Source organism: Tachypleus tridentatus, chromosome 11, assembly GCF_004210375.1.
Source record: "Tachypleus tridentatus isolate NWPU-2018 chromosome 11, ASM421037v1, whole genome shotgun sequence".
Lineage (NCBI taxonomy): Eukaryota > Metazoa > Arthropoda > Merostomata > Xiphosura > Limulidae > Tachypleus > Tachypleus tridentatus.
In genome coordinates, this window is record NC_134835.1 from 49,224,090 (window position 1) to 49,239,682 (window position 15,593).

The following is a 15,593-nucleotide window of genomic DNA, read 5'->3' on the forward strand; positions in this document are numbered from 1 at the left end:
GTTTGTTGGTATTCAGATATTCACGGAAAGCTGAAAAAAAAAGGCTACCTGCGTTAGTTGTCTTTAATTTGGAATTAACAGACGGAAGAAAATGTAGGAGTTTAACAGCAACCAACTATAACATTTAGTTTAACAGCAACAAACTATAACTTTTAGGCTGCTATAAAAATCTGGTTGGAAATTGAATACTGCTTTTTGTTATGCAACCGTGGTCCATTTTGCGAAGCGATATTTTTTCGGCAATGGGACAGGATTAAAAAGCAAAGAGATTTATTGTCCAACACACTGACCACTTGGCACGCCTGATTCTCCATTGCTTGAAATAAGTCCAACTCAAAAGACACGTGGAAGCTGAAAGCAATTAAAACTTCCTCATTGAATTTCTAATCAAATATCGAAAAATGGAAAAAAAATGCACCACCTCACAGAAAATTTGAAGAAATAAACAGTGTTATTGAAAATTATCTCATACTGTTGTACACGCTATTGAATTTCCGCTACGAGAAGAAGGATCGAATGTTTTATCGTAGATTAATTTTATGACAATACAAATTCCTTACAGCTATTGAAAAGCGGCTACTAGGAAACTAAGATTCAATATTTTATTACAGAAAAATATGATAGATATAAATGATTTAAACAGTTATATAACTTAATAACCTTTTTTTTTTTTTACAGCCCGGCATGACCAGGTGGGTTAAAGGCGTTCGACTCGTAATCTGAGGGTCGCGGGCTCGAATCCCCGTCGCACTAAATATGCTCGCTCTTTCAGCTGTAGGGGCTTTACAATGTGATGGTCAATCCCACTATTCGTTGGTAAAAGAGTCGCCCAAGAGTTGACGGTGGGTGATAATGATTAGCTAGCTGCCTTCTTTCTAGTCTTACACTACTAATTTAGGGACGGCTAGCGCAAATAGCCATCGTGTAGCTTTGCGCGAAATTTGAAAAAACAAACAAACAAAACAAACCTTTATTTTTCATAGATATATTATTAATAAAAAACGTTTCAATGAAATTCGACTTCATCGATCAATGACAGAAGTAATAACTAAAGACGTTTCTTATAAAATTGATTTTATATTAAATACATTCCTAACTTAAATATTAAAAGATATTGTTTAGAATAAAACTGAAATTTCAAATGACCACTAAACGTCAGTTCGAGTATAGCATGACGGCCTAGAAAACCTTAAGAATTAAACAATTCTTTAGTTGTGATACAGAGATGAGAAACTATTCTTATTACAAGCAAAGGTTGTTATAAGGAACTGCAGTGATAAGTTTAAACTAACGTCTAACAAACATATTAAAAAGCACATTGAAAAAAAAACAACGTTTTTTTGCGTCTTTTTCGTCTGTTTCTGACGAGTAGTTGTGCAGAATTTTGAAGCAGGTCCTGCAGGGATCACACATATGGGAATGACAGCTTGTTTGCTACTAATGGTTGGATTCTTGAACTGACTCTGCACCCCATTTAAAATGTGAAGCAATTGAAATTGGAGCCTGTTGAGGTGAAACTATTGTAAAGTAAAATCTACAATAATTAATGTCAGGTACATTCGATGCAAACAACTTAGTTTATCGTTAAAAAAGGAACATACAAAATAAATAACTAATAAAAAGAGAAGAAAGGTGAAATTAATGTTCAAGTTTTTGACGTAGTCTTATTATTTCTCTCGTATTTCTTCCCTTCAAAATGTAATGAAAGTTCCACTCTTTAGTTTAATGGGATTATTTCTTTCTGAGTTTTATAAAGCTTACAAATCGAATATTATATTTTTATGGCTTTTTGTACTTTCTGTCTCGTTTTTAATTAAATTTCCTTAACTTTGTTTGTTTTATGACAATTGTAAAAACTACGTATTAATGTTTATTTTTATTGCAATAGAAACCGTGACAATAGAGGTGATAATACAATAAATTAGAATATGAACATATCTCAATGTTTGTTGCTCCGATTTCTCAATATCTTACAGAAGAGTCCCGCTGGTACATCGGTAAGCCTACGGATTTACAACGCTAAAATCAGATGTTCGATTTCCTTCGGTGGAGTCAACAGATAGCCCGATGTGACTTTGCTATGAGAAAACATACTCACGCACACTAACAGAAATGAAAATAAATTTATCTTATGTTAAACACATCCTTGAAACCACAAGGAAATCCATCTTACCTTAAACAAACTTGAAGATAAAATATTTTCACGAATTAGAAAACTTGTACATTAATACTTCAAAATTTACACTGTGTAAATAAGGAAATGTTTTCTTAAAGTTTTGTCATCTGTGGAACTAAGCAAACAATTTTTCTTTGTTGCTATGTTATTTTTGACATAAGACAAGGACTGTGTATTTATAAACCGTATCATGTTACAGCGTGAACGTTACCTTTACTCCATACAGGGCAGCCTGAAACAATTCATCCTAGACGGAGTAAGTATTGCTGTGAAAACTTATCTACAGGCGCAAACTCCCAACAACACACATTTACCTTTAATAATATTTATTTAAATTTGGGCTAGAGCAACAGTTTCGCGTGTTTTAATAACACTAAATATAAACTAAAGATTCTCAAGACACATAAATAAAATCACATAAGAATATTTAATTTCCAATAACAGCGATAGACGTACATAACCATTATAATAATCTTAACTTCAAAATTATTTTTTTCATATTAAAAAATAATAATTGCTGAAGAAAAATATGACTGGTGAGGAAGAAAGGGATATATTATTATGTTGTTAGTAGTATAAATGGGTCTTTGATAAGAAAACGAATTTAAGTTATATATTATGTTAAAAGTTGTATGCGTAGGAGAGATGGCCTTTACAGTGATTGGTTCCGAGGCATTTGTTGAAGTTATCTCTACGAATGTTTGTACCAGCTTCATATTTCAGTGTTGCATTTATTCGCAAGTTTTATATCTTTTCCATTTCCAATCTGTTAGATTAAACTGTCATGCAATTTTTCATCTATAATTACTGAAGCAGTTTGTGTCATTTCTGTCAAATTATGTAACATTATTTAAAAAAGGAGATATTAAATGATGAAAAAGTAGTACCTCGCCTCTTACCCACAGTAGAAAGCTGTGTTTGAATTTTCAGGAGGTTAAGAGTGCAGATCTGTGAGATATTACGCCGAGTAGTAGAATATAGTTCTATTTCTATACGCGCGCACTCTAACCATCTCATGTCGCCTACCATATGGTGCTCATCTGTTACATGGAGCTCGAAACATGTGTAACACATTTACACTAAATTCGTTAGAATATATGTGAGAAAGAAATGAAGAGACGTTGTGTCTTACATCACTCGCCCCTTTTTTTTCTGTTTAATATCAATTTCAGTGCCACACTGTTTACATTGCCTCTCTCGGAATGGTGTATTTTTAGGTTCTCACGTGTAACACACCGTTTGATATATGAGAGTTGCAAGGGATTCTCCTTAATTATTTATATATCTAAACTACTTTTCTGAAATTCGATCAGTGATATTTTAAAGCCTTCGTCTGATGTGCTATATTTATAAAAGCTTAACGTGTCAGTTCTTTAATTGCATGTATTTCTATGAACCAAACAATACAAACTTCTGTTTGTAACACGTTTTTCTGAAAACAGTGACAACTCTCAAACAAAAATTAATAACTAACACGATAATAAATAAGTCGATACCTTCCAGTTCCATACGTGTTATTTATTCCTATATTATCTGTGATGTTAATATATTATTGCAATATAAATAATGAAGAAAGAGAAGGAAATATGTACATGGAATGAAAACGTTAAATTGTTATATTTTTAATATGCTTAACTGAAATTTAAACAATAATAATAATCGATCACCCAGCAACGTTACAAAAGTTATTTGATTAGTTTATAAAAGTATTTTTAGAGATCATGAAGGCTAAAAAATAATCACAGTTTATTAACATATCATAATTTATGTATTTTTAAGGGGCCTGGCATGGCGTAGCGCGTTCAGGTGTGCGCTTCGTAATCTGAGGGTCGCGGGTTCGCGCCCGAGTCGCGCTAAACATACTCGCCCTCCCAGCCGTGGGGGCGTATAATGTGACGGTCAATCCCACTTTTCGTTGGTAAAAGAGTAGCCCAAGAGTTCGCGGTGGATGGTGATGACTAGCTGCCTTTCCTCTAGTCTTACACTGCTAAATTAGGGACTGCTAGCACAGATAGCCCTCGAGTAGCTTTGTGCGAAATACCAAAACAAACAAACAATGTATTTGCGAAAGCATACATTTTGTTTTACCATTTTATATATATATACATATATTCTCCAAAACACAGACACTCCTCTGCATAAAGTATTACAACGGAGAACTTCACTTCATATGGTTTTTATTAGCTATTATGTTATAATTTATTTTTTACCACAATGTGCATGGTACTTTTCTGTTCCCTATATGTTTTTATAATTCACAGGCTTGGATAAAAAAAAATTAAAATTACACATTTAATAAAAGTATAAAATGTTTTTGTTGTTTTTTTTTATTTCGCGCAAGGCGACACTAGGGCTACCTGCTTTAGCCGTCCCTAATTTAGCTGTGTAAGACTAGAGGGAAGGCAGCTAGTCATCACCACCCACCGCCAACTCTTAGACTACTTTTTTACTCATGAATAGTGAGATTGTCCATCACTTTATAACCCCCCACGGCTGAAAGAGCAAGCATGTTTGGTGTAATGGGGATTCAAGCCCGTGACCCCCTGTTTACGAGTCCACCACCTAAATAATCTGCCAAGCTGGGCCACAAAATGATCTAAACTGGTGTAATTATCTAGCTTTCTTTGAAAGAATAAAAGTAACTAAATTTTTGTACAGATATATATATACGAAATAATGTTTCATAATCTTGCGTTCCATTTAAAATATCACAAAGATCATATGAAAGGTTGAATATTAAGAATTCCGAAAAATTACAAAATAATGTATAAAGTTTCATCAACATATTTCTTGCTGCAAAGAAATAATAACTGGTACTTATAAAAAAAGAGTGTCAATAACATCTAACGCCTACTTATATAAATACTGGGCATTAATGCATATTATCAGTGAATCTAGACTATATAGATCTTGAGTACTAATATATAATAACAGTAACACCTACGTTATATAAATACTAAGTACTAATGAATATTATCACCAAAACCTAGACTATGTAAATATATAATATCAGTAACATGTAGGATATAAAAATACCGGCTATTAACACTTAGCTTATTTAAATACTGGATAACTAATGCTTAGTAATTTTAAGGTTGTAACATTATTTAAGGTCCATCAGCCATCGATGTTTTCCCTTCAAAACCACACTATTACATTTTTATATTATAATCAGCAATAGTTGAAGTTACAGTGGTATCATCTATTGCTAAAATTAACGTTTTTAGCAAGCTCGTGCTCTTTTTACTGAAATATGTGTATATTCTTTATGCTCTGTTGAAATATGTAGCGCTCCTATGGGAGGGTATTATGACTTTTGTATACAAAATAGCACAAAATTAGTATTTTTACTCAGTACGAAACTGCGTTTCATCAGCGGTGTGTTATATTAAGACTATATTAAATAAATTCTTCCTCTTGAAATGGATTTTTAAAACGTTTCTATGGATTAACAGAAAAGAAGAAATCGTAGAAATAAAATTTTTATATAAATACGACATGATGATTACGTATGACAATTTTCCATTTTCCATTTTTTTGAACTGTAATTCACCACTTTTGAAAGATGTCAAAATATATTTTAAAATCATTCATAATGCTTACCCCCCATAAATCAATCGTAAGTTATCGTTTGGCAACGTAGAGCAAATTCTTTCTAAATAAATATTATTCTAAGATGCATAGGTTACCGAGATTACGAAACTTAAAATATGGAAATATATTTCCTTGCAGTATTTTTTTCGTTTTTATTATTTTATTTTAATCTTAATCAAAAATTTATCATGCCTTATCGGAGAAGCGCATAAGAGAAAAGAAAACAAACATTATAGTTATAAAATCCACTGATTTTATTTAAGTTTTATGAATAACTCGTTTTTCGTTATAGTAGTATATACACAATTTACGGTATGGTTAGTAAGTGTCTAAGTGAACACGTATTCACACACAAAAAAAAAATTACGTGATGAAATATGCAGGAGTTTTATAGTTGTCTAACGGTATTGATTTTCTGCTACGTTTCGTTTTCCCCTAAGGTTTAGTAGTTATTATTACAATCTTACCTCATCTGATAGCCCTTTCTTTTAATATTCAATTGTTATGTTTCTCATATGTTTTGATACCGCAGGCTACCAAATTTCCAGTTAGGAAACAGAATATTTTCAAACATATCATCAGTACCAGGTTCAAGCTCAGTTCGATACCTGTTTGAATTACTTATTCATTTGTCATTGATGTACTAGGTAAAAGTACAGCAGGTGTAGAGCTACATGCACACTTCTATACACTTGACACCAATTTGGAGAACGTGGACGGTCTTCTGGGAAATAAGATATTCAATTATTTAGATGTTAACGTTAAACCAATAACAAGAACGTTTTCCTCTGAGCAGAAAATAAACTATTACTATTTTCGAGTTGCGTATGTTGTTATTGTTATATGTAAATGCTCATAAGAAGCACGACAAAGTACTACAGTATCTTATATGGTTTGATTTTAGTATAATGAACAACGGTTCAAGTGTAATTGGGCTTATTACAAAGACAAAATATAGTTTTCTAGCAGTGAAATTTGAGAATATTAGTCGAACGTAGCCGTACTGTTAGAATACAGGACTATGAATCTGTGGATACTTGTGGGTTTATAAGTACTTTTTGCACTTTGTGGTTATATTACAGCTATGTATTATTAGACAGACAATCAAATCCCACTATCCTATTAGGAAAAAGCTGCGCGAGGCCAAGTGGTTAAAGTTACCAGCTGTGGATTTGCGGGTCTAAATTATGTTTGCTGTTATTACTATCCACCTTAAAAAAAAAAAATGCTCGTATTATGGAAGCATGGGTGCTTTATAAGTATAGCCGAAAAGTTGATGACAACTAGTTGTCTTTTCTCTAGTCTATCAGTTAAGAATTATGGACGGCCAATGCAGATGACACCTGAGTAATTTCGTGAAAATATCCATAAACAAAGAAACGATTAGAGTTGTTTAAATGTTTGTGGTAGGTAACGCTGGTTTTCAGTTTAAAATTAGTAACAGGTGGTATTTGCGTAACTTTTCACATTATTTTCGTACGTTCTAGAATAATAGAAAAATTCAAGAGCCTTGAAAAACTCTTTAGGAAACTGGAAAATATTAGGTAAACTCCAAGAAGAATTATCATCACTTAAAAATGTTATTTGCAAAATTAAAATTATAAAATTTATAAGGTTGTATTTATTTGTTGTTTAGCACAAAGTTACGTTGCAGACATCTGAACCTGATTTTTAGTGTTATAAGCCATCAGACATATCATTGAGCTACCATAAGACTTATGAGGTTTTAAAAGATTCGGAAAATTTTATTTCTTTTGAAATTTAGAATACTAAATAACTTTTACTCGTTAACGTTAAATAAAATTATTTGTTCTCTGCAATTAAACCACATATTAATTTAAAGAGTTTTTCACATTTGAAAGATAAACTACACAATTTAAATCACTCTCTGTATAGAGATAAAGAGTAAAAGCACTGAGATGTAACGAATGATTTATTAAGTCCATTTTTATATGGCTATGTAATCACATCGATAGCCGCTTTAAATACAACAGCTCCAATACCAACAACATTACCAGCTATCCTTTATTTGCACTAACTTTTAAACAAAACAAGCTACCTGCTTAGAATAAGCCTGAAAATAATTTTTGTAAAGAGTATAGATAATATAGCATACCTTTCTACTTATAAGGATTAAAATACGTTATTTTAAAATTTGGGTATACTCATAGTCCTAATATTAATTTACAGGATTCGATCATTTTAGAACCTTTAGTCTAGTACAAAGTACATATCTTAAAATAATAGTGCAAAACAATCTTTACAATAAAATTGTATTAATAAAGAACAAATAATATGAAAATTGTAATGGTATTCTACTTATTAAATAATATTCTTTACGAAATTAACATTACAGTAGCTAATCTGATAAAATTGTAACTTAATTGATTGTACTAGTTATATTATTTCCTACTTTTTCCAACGATAGCATATAAACATTTAACATGAAAGTATAAGCTCATTTCCTATACTTCTTAAAACGTTGTTTTGGAAGAAGTTTGGTTTGTTTTCCATTTCGTCCAAAGCTACACAAGGACTATCTGCACTAGTCGTCTTTAATGTAGTAGTGCAAAACTAGAAGAAAGGCAGCTAGTCATCACCACCCACTGTCAACCTTTGGGCTACTCTTTTACCAACGAATAGCGGGATGACCGTATCATTATAATTCATCCATAGCTGAAAGACCAAACATGTTTGATGTGAGGGGGATTCGAACCCGCGACTTTCGGATTACAAATCGAGTGCCTTATCCACCTGGCCATGCCGAGCCGGTGTAAGATATTAACAAAAAGGAAACAGCTACAACATAGTCAGTATTTACACATTTCATTTAACAGCTTAGAATAATAGTACTGGGTAATAGTTGTAAAGTGTACCGACATTACAATGTGTAATATATATGTGATGATTTTAAAATGGACAAAATAATTCAAATTGCTCACACTTGATGAAGTTTGTTACCAGTATTGTGGTAATATTTTAGTTTTCTTTTCATTGCTTTTGTATGTTCTCCTGTTTGAGGATTTGTGTTGTGTTTTCAAACCTATGAAGAGGTTCAAGACACTTGCTTAACACGTATTTGGGTACTCGTTTTGTCTATCTTACTTTCTAAAAAATTATACAATAATTTTAGCGATACAATGGTATCCATTACTATCGATTACATATTAAATATGCACAGAGTCATCGAATTATGGATTATTAGCTTATTCTAATAACTAGTTTTGAAACATCTGTTGCATTACTGGAGCCCCGAGATGACATGTGGCTCACGTGGAGATGTAATAACGGACAGTAGCTGAGAGCCAACCATATGGCCAGTGTAACCGTATCAGTTTATACAACCCGCAAAGCTCGCGCTGTTGCTCATACCCTATCGTCATTATGATCGAATGTAGCTTACATGTACAAAGATAATCAAATCATATACGTACACCGAACAACATATGCATGAAGATATTTATTTTATACTAAACAAACACATAAGCATAGATAAAAACAAATTCAAAAACATACATAAACTAAGAGGTGCGTAATAACATGTACGTACAGGAGCAATACGTCAAACATGTTAACATCGTATAACATACACGTACACTTGTACATACACACAAATACACACTGTAAATCATATACGCTCGTGAAAATATGCATTGAGCTTATAAAAATCATGTTTATAAATAGGGATGTAAGTTCCTACACATAATAACAGAGACCAAAACATGTTTACGAACACCTTAATACACACGTAGAGACCACAAGTGAACTATAAGCACAAAAGTGATTTATTAAGTGGAATGGTGTTCGTTTTTAAATAAAATATTTGGGTAAGGTTCAACAAACAATATAAGATGTTTAGTTCTTTGCATGTTGTCATCTATGTTGGGATGATTTACACAATATAATGTAGGAACTGAAAAAAAATCTCAGTGATTATGAAAAAAAAGGTTTTGTTTTGAAATACTTTTGTAGGTATTTAGTTTTAATTAAACTTTTCAATTTACGTATTATAGGCGTTTATTAGAGAATGTAACTAAAAACATAAAAATATGTGAAACACACCATAGTTGTTATATCCAGTGTCGTTGAAGTACTCATTATGCATTTCGGGTTTATACCTACATGAAACTGTCGTACATACCAGAAAAATCACGGACTATTGTACATGTAATAACACCATATAATATAAGAATGCAGCTGGTCTATGACTTGAAATATTCGCCTCGGTTGTGACCATAATTTACTTACAATAATGTACCTCCACCAACGAAATTTTGTGTTATTAAGCGAAATTTTGTGTTATTAAGTAAAATAGTGTTAAGTTTGTTTGTTTTAAAATTTCGCGCAAAGCTACTCAAGGTCTATCTGCGCTAACCGTCTCTAATTTAGCAGTGTAAGGCTAGGGGGAAGGCAGCTAGTCATCACCACTCAACGCCAAGTCTTAGGCTACTCTTTTACCAACGAATAGTGGGATTGATCGTGACATTATAACGCCCCCGTGGCTGAAAAGGCGAGCACGTTTAGTGTGACGAGGATTCGAACCCGCGAACCTCAGATTGCAGTCGAATGCTTTAACCATCTGGCTATGCCGGGCCTAGTGGTAAGTAATTTGTAGTATTCAACGTGTAGGAAAAAACATAGGTCTTTGAAATATTTTATTGACTACAAACTTAAACTTATTTTGTGTTGGACGGATTAAACTTTGAACTGGTCGAGACTGGTAAATTTCCTTTTGTGACATTGATAAAAGAAATATGTATAAAAGCTGCCATTTATAAGAACATTAACAAACCTACAATTATAATATATATTTGTGGTAGTGTGTTTAAAGTAGTTTTCCAAATATGTTTCTTCTTATATCTATGTTTGTATTTATGCTAGTGTTATAACAAAATGAATTGCTTTAAATTCGCTCCTATTAAATTCAACTATAAATAACATATTTAAGGATAAAGTAAACTAATCATACTGTTTTACAAAATACACATTGCACCGACAGTTGTTTAATATGAAGATAATTTTACAACTTTAACCACAAAGACTGCTCTAATGGAAAATTAGCATCTTGGCTGTTGCGATTCATAAACAAGAATGATTGAAGTTGTATCTGTCTTCATAACCATCTATAATGAAAACAACGGTTATCTTTGTTATCTTTCTTATCAGTTGTCGTTTAAAGTTTATAGTTTGGTGTAATTCACCAAGACACCATTTTCAAAATTGATTCAATTTTTCAACTTGTAAGTATAGACTCTGTGTAGATCGCAAGTTAAAGAAACCCAAACACAAAGCAACTTAATAATGTATGTGCAACAGAGGTTAAAGAAACAGCGTTTCGGCTAATTGTTTATCGATGCACAAGTAAGTAGCGATGTAACAGGTGTACAAGCTCCCAAGTTCACAATCGAAAACAAATGAGGAATTTTAGATTCATGGAATATTTAATATGTTTGGTAGCGAACAATCTCTTATATGTATGAAACAAAGTATGCTCAAGAAATGCATATTAATAAATAAAAACCCTTCTTTAGAATGAATATATATAATTTATATGCTGTGGACCATAGAAACTTCTGCCAAAACACTGGAAGCGATCTACTTCAGATCTTACAGATATAGATAAAATTGTGTTGGAAAATACAAGTGCTATTCCTTGTGTAAGACGTTTAAGACTTACGTACTCGTAAGAGATTTTGAAATCAAGATTTTGAACATATTAGACTTTAATATACACAAAACGAAAAACGGAAACAATCTCTTTGAAAAATCTAGAAGCGTCAATTAATATAACAAGGCAGAAACCTCATACAAAAATTTTCTTCCATTATTTTGCTTTTTCTTTTCATTTTTAAATTATTTTAATGTTTTATGCTCTATTGCTATTTATACTTGGTAGTTATGCAACATAAAAGCTATCAATAATTTTATCAGCCAGTATCACAAAAATTTAAAATAAACATAAACCATAATAATGTAACGAGACGACCTCTCTTATGTTTAAGGCTCAATTAGTTTTATTGTTGGGGACTAATTTTTTTGTGTGCTGTAGCCTGATCTATTATTTTAACTTTGAGTCAAATAAAGATACCAACTTAGAAGCTATAGCGAAACTAAAAATCAGCCTAGATATATTTTTGGTATTGATCACCCTCCAAGATAAAGTTTTACAGAGTACATAAGGCAGAGACTAACATCTAATAAAGTATTTCAAATTAAAATTAGACTGACTCAATGTCGATTGTTCGCAAATAGAGTTCGTTGTCTTGCAATTTAAACATATTTTCTTAATTGCTGAAAAGGTGTATCTCTCAGTACTCTCACTCATCAGGTTTGCTGGGCCAAAACACACTATGTCATGATTCAATAGTTAAAAACAAAATACTAGATTTCTAATGGTATCTTCAGTGTGTTAAAACTTTGATTACCTTGGCTCCAAGCGAAATACTGTTGAATGAAAAAAATAATGTGGAATCATTTCTACAAAAGTTAATTTGAGATATTCATGTTCAACCCTATCCCATTTATTTCAGAAATAATAAATTTATTTTAACCATTCTGTAGCTCTTCCATATTGTCTACAACTAAAGAAGTTCTGATTAGCTATTCCATATTGTCTACAAGTAAAGTAGTTTTGATATACCTTTTTGATGGAAGATTCTATCGAAGCAACTTCCGTGATACTCTTAAGAATTATAACCATTATTCTTATAGTGACGTCTAATCATATCTACCAACCTAAAACATGTCTACTGAACCTTAAAATGAACTGAAAACCGAAACAAGAGTGTAGTAACATTAAACAGGAAAAGGGTCGACCTTTACTTTAATATAAGCTAATCGCAAGTTAGTTTCTTCTTCCAAATGAGATTGTGGTTTTTGATAATCAATCACATATATTATATTAATACCTTTCTCGTGGTTTTTGGATATTGTTATTCTCTATTTGGACAACAATCTGGCATTGGTGAAGAAATATTTGCATTATTGGTAAATTTAGTACAGACATATCGACAGTAATCTAATGTATATTAATGAGGAATAATGGTAATTTATAAGAACAATATTCGTTGCTATTGGAACATTTTACATTGTCAACTGTACTCTGTCTGCTGGCCATGATTACATATTTCTGTCTGACACCAAAAATTTCAATATAACAAGTTTTTGCAAAGAACATCAAGGTAAGTAATATCAACTACCCACATATCGTTTACAAAGGGTGGGCATCAACTTCCCAAGGGCATGTTTAAAACAAACAAACATTCAATGGTCCATTAGAACCGATGCTGTTCTAAACGTTCTGCTACGCGAGTCTTTCTGCCAAAGGTTTTATAAAATATTTTGTCCTTTGACTCCACATGCTTTCATGGAAAAATTTGTGAAGTTACCTTCTAAAGATAAGTGTAACCCAACTTTAAATATCTGGGTGTTAAAAACGTTTTACTGGGAGTTACAGCATGTAACTTTCAATTTCTTGAAAACATTTTAAAATGATATTAATATGAAAAATGTAACCACAGCTATAAAATTATTTTGGAGCCATGATGCTTATCAACCATGGCCAGGCGTGACCCCAACAATTGGCACATATACTGACAATAAGAACATCCAAGATTCGAGACACAGTATGTCTTTGAAACTTTTCGTTATTTCAGCTGTAAGAATGTTATAATTGTGGTAGACAAATTCACATGACATTTTCACTAAATTATTGTAAATCAGGGACATATATGGCTGAGTCTTTGGTTTGTAACCATTGAATTCAGTTGTCATACAAACTGACGTTCTTGAGAAATTGCAAATACTTTTCAAACAATATATATGAGTCATTAATTTTGAATAATTACTAACTTTTACCGTTAAACTTTAATGATTTAATTCTTAATTAAAATAAATATTATTGTTGATCTCTATAATAAAGTGTTTTAAGTCTAACGTGCTTAAAATAAGGCATGAACTTCATATTTGTAGATCTAAACAAGTGAAATAATATAAAGATTTCATACGAATATGGAATAATCTATGTACATGTATATATACACATATATATTAGCCACATATCTCATAAGTATATAAAATATAGTTATAATTTATAGCACTTTGTAAGAAACATTTTTATAAGTTAATGCAAAGCTTTGCCATCGCAAAATGACAAATGTTATACCTATTTATTGGTTCACTGCAAATTATCAACCGTTAAAAAATACAATACAGCCACGTACAGAATTATGATTGGTACATATGTTACAGGACTTTCCTAAGAAAGATGTTCTTGAAGAAACATTCTTAAACGATTTAGAATAAAAGAACCTAACGTTTCGAAAAAGAGAAAGCTGGAAAATCGAACAGCAACCATTTTAGGATAGCAAAAGACTCAAGTTACACTCCAAAGTAATATTGGGCAACGCCCTCACTCGCAGTATGAGTCTGTGGTTACGAAAGAAAGATCTATGATAATAGAAATGAAAGCGATGAAACAATATAATAAACATAAACCAAAATCATAGAAGTTTTATTTGATGACATACCTTTCAGTGTGTTGTTTTAGTGTGGTCTTTAAAATAAACAGCTACGATTGTGTTTGTAGTGTTTAAAGGATTTTAATTTTGAGTTTCATTAGATTTATGTCGCATTCTTACTTGAGGAAATGGTGCAGGTAAATCAGTTCTGCAAAAGGCAAGAACCTACTAAGGAGGCCACAAAGAGTAATATAGTGTGTAAATTTTGCTTTGTTTTTGAAACTACTTACTGCTTAAACAGAGGAATTATAATTTATTTTAAAACAAATTTAAATACGCAAATCAGCAAAGCACATGACAACTACAGCAATATAGAGTAGAGGTGAATCAGTATGTATGAAGAATTACATTTTGATACTGCATGTTTCACGTTTCATCGGTAATGTGGTGCCACTGAAAATGTGTCACAAAATACTAATTTATTCAGTTCATAAACGTGTGTTTTTATTGGGGAGTTTGAATTTCCAAGACAGAGATATCCTTTACTGATATCTAAAATCAAAAGAATATGGATCAATTTGGGGAGAACCATCAAGAGAGAGACCTGAAACAAGTCGTGCTAACAGAGTACGGCGTTTTGTGATAGGCAAAATTCCACGAACACACAGCTCAGTGGCAAAAACCATCCGTGTAACAAAGGCAACATAATCCACAAAAATCTCCATCTGGAAAAGCGATGTAATTCTCGTGTACACAAAATGCTTTCTTGACATATCATTTCAACCGTCGTATACCATAAACAGCTGGAGAATGAAATGGATGTTCATGCTGGTTTAAACAAAGATATACCGATTAAATCGACAGAAGCAGTGACTGTGATCTGACTGTTGCATTGGATACTTGAAAACCGTTGTTCTCGTACATGAAACAGACTATTGAAAGCTTATGTAAAGCAGTGATGTGCTTTGGAAATGATAGAGTTTAACCATAAGTGGCGATATAGATCACAGAGACATGGTGAATCTCGAAAATCGTACTCAATCTTTCTTTATGTCTTTATGAAAATAAGTCGCCAAACTGACACCTGATAATATAAATAAAGACAGCTGTAAGAAATGTAAATGTGGATTTTCATAATACCACTGACCGAAACGTATTCAGACGTTACTGATAAATATTTTTAAGTAAAGACTCTCTGAGTTACTGTAAATTTTTGGTCACTTTGAAATCAGTTTAGGAATAAAAAAAAGAATTATTTTCTCTAAGTGGATAATGAAAAGAGGATTGTTTTATTCTGATAACACATCCTTCTAACGATTAACAGCCTCATAATGAAATATCAGAAATGTTTAAAGGAGCATTAA